Genomic DNA, 2375 nt, shown 5'->3' with positions numbered 1-2375 from the left:
GGGGTCTGTCCCCTTAGCAAACGCTGTGCCACCCTTGGTTCCTTCCTTCCTCCCCAGCCCCGCCATTCTCCATCAGCAAATGCAGAATCCAGCTGCCCGGCCACTCCCACCAGCAGCACCCCCCACTCCCACCAGTGGCACCCCATCACACCCCCCACTCCCACCAGTGGCCCCCCACTGCTCCCCTCACACCCCCTCTCCCACCGGCCATGCCCCCCATTCCCACTGGCTGTGCCCCCCACTCCCACGAGTGGCACCTCACCACTCCCATCGAGCCCCCTCTCCCACCAGCCATGCCCCCCATTCCCACCAGTGGCACCCCTCACTCCCATCGCACCCCCCACTCCCACCAGTGGCATTCCACCCCTCCCATTGTGCCCCTTCTCCCCCCACCCATGCCCCTGACTCCGACCAGTGGCATCCCACCACTCCCATCACGTCCCCCTCTCCACTGGCCTCACCTCCCACTCCCCCACTCCCACAGCGTTCCTGTTGAATTGCATCAATACTCCCACCTGGCTCTCCCCTCTGGCCCCTGCAGTCTACAAACCGAGTGGAAATGGCCCTGGTAAAAAGCTAGGTCAGACACATCAGTCCCTCTGCTCATGACCTTCCAGCGGCTTCCGACCTCACCCAGAGCAAAAGTCAAAGTCACTACTGTACCTCTGAGATCCTGCAGGATTCCGCCTCCTGAGACGCTCACTGGGCACTGTCAGCCCCACTGGCTGCTGTCTCTGCTCTTCCAGCAGCAAAGCACCCCATGTGCCCCAGCTATGCCCTCTGCCCCAGCGCTCAGTGTGCCCCAGCTGCGCCCTCTGCCCCGAGCACCCCGTGTGCCTCAGCTGCGTCCTCTGTGTGGAGCGCCCCGTGTGCCCCAGCTGCGCCCTCTGCCCCGAGCGCCCAGTGTGCCCCAGCTGCGCCCTCTGCCCTGAGCGCCCAGTGTGCCCCAGCTGTGCCCTCTGCCTGGAGCGCCCCGTGTGCCCCAGCTGCGCCCTCTGCCTAAACACAGCCCTCATACATAGGTTTCTCCCTCACTTATTTCGGGTCTTCCCCCAAGTGTCCCCTTTAGACTGGGACCTTTCATGGCCACTCAGTCTGATATTTCAGCACTCACCCCCACCACATCCTGTGCAAGTCCCCTGCTTACTTTGTTTCTTTTGGGCACTTACTCTATATATTTTAGCTATTTATTTTGTTTATTGACTGTTTACTCCATTAGTAGGTAAACTCCACAAGGGTTTTTTGTTGTTGTTGTTTGGTCTGGTTTTTGGGGGGTCTGTTTTGTTCATGTTCTTATCGCCAAGGCCTAGAACAGTGTCCAGTGCACATTAGATTTGCAGTTGTTGAATGAACAAGTGAACTATTTCAATTTCTCATTTACTTTGCAAGGAAATTCAAATACCCACTTAATTCCTCTTAGGTGGTTAGCTCCTTCCCATCGAGAAATTTTAAATATTCTAGTACACATTCCTCATCTATGAAACATTAATGATAATAATATCATCTTCCTCATGAGGTTGTTGCAATGATTAAATAAATGCCAAGGGCCTAGAACATAGAAAGAACTTAATAAATATAATCTGTGATTTGCATATACATTATGTTTTTTAATGTACATATACAAATATCGGATTTTTACATTATGGACAACAAAATATCCAAAGGCTGGAATAAAAGTTTCAATTTTCATGATCCCATCCCTTTTAATGTAAATAGCTTACATTACAAAAAACAAGAAAAGATGTTCTGATTTGTCTCACGTGCCCCCTACCCCACCCCTCCAGGTGGTTATAGCGATCAGTCTCCCAAAGGAGAACCAAGGCCTCAGAGCATTTGGCCTCATCACATCTTACAAGCTGGATACATTTTTGCCAGATTCCCTGGTAACACTTAATGTCGTGTAATTTGCTTTTCTCTCATTATTATACAACCATCTATTTTTTTCCATGGATCGTCCTTCAATATGGAAGGATCTTTCACCTTCTGTAAGAATGCTTCTGGAACAAAACCTATTTCAACACTTCCTTATCTGACATTCCTCATTTACACTAAATCAAAACCAGTTGGCTGCAACTGTGCTCACGCTCGTCCAAGTAGGGCCCTCAGCACCTGGGTGCATCGCTTCATTCACTCCTGTGTAGCTCCTTTATTTACACTCTTACAGATGAGGAAACCGAGGCGCAGATTGGTGGAAGGACGTGTCCGAGACACAGAGCTAGAGACCCATGAGTCCCTGTTGCAACCAAGAAGCCCGACTCATGAGCCCACACTCAGCAGTTTTTCCCTCAAGTCTCAAGTCAGCTCATGTGTCCACGTCACATATTATTTCTCTGCGACAGTAACATTTTTTTTTATTTTATTTATTTTTTTTTTTT

Source organism: Otolemur garnettii, unplaced genomic scaffold (genome assembly GCF_000181295.1).
Source record: "Otolemur garnettii isolate 467f Iridium unplaced genomic scaffold, OtoGar3 scaffold00191, whole genome shotgun sequence".
Taxonomy (NCBI): domain Eukaryota; kingdom Metazoa; phylum Chordata; class Mammalia; order Primates; family Galagidae; genus Otolemur; species Otolemur garnettii.
This window is presented reverse-complemented; position numbering follows the sequence as displayed.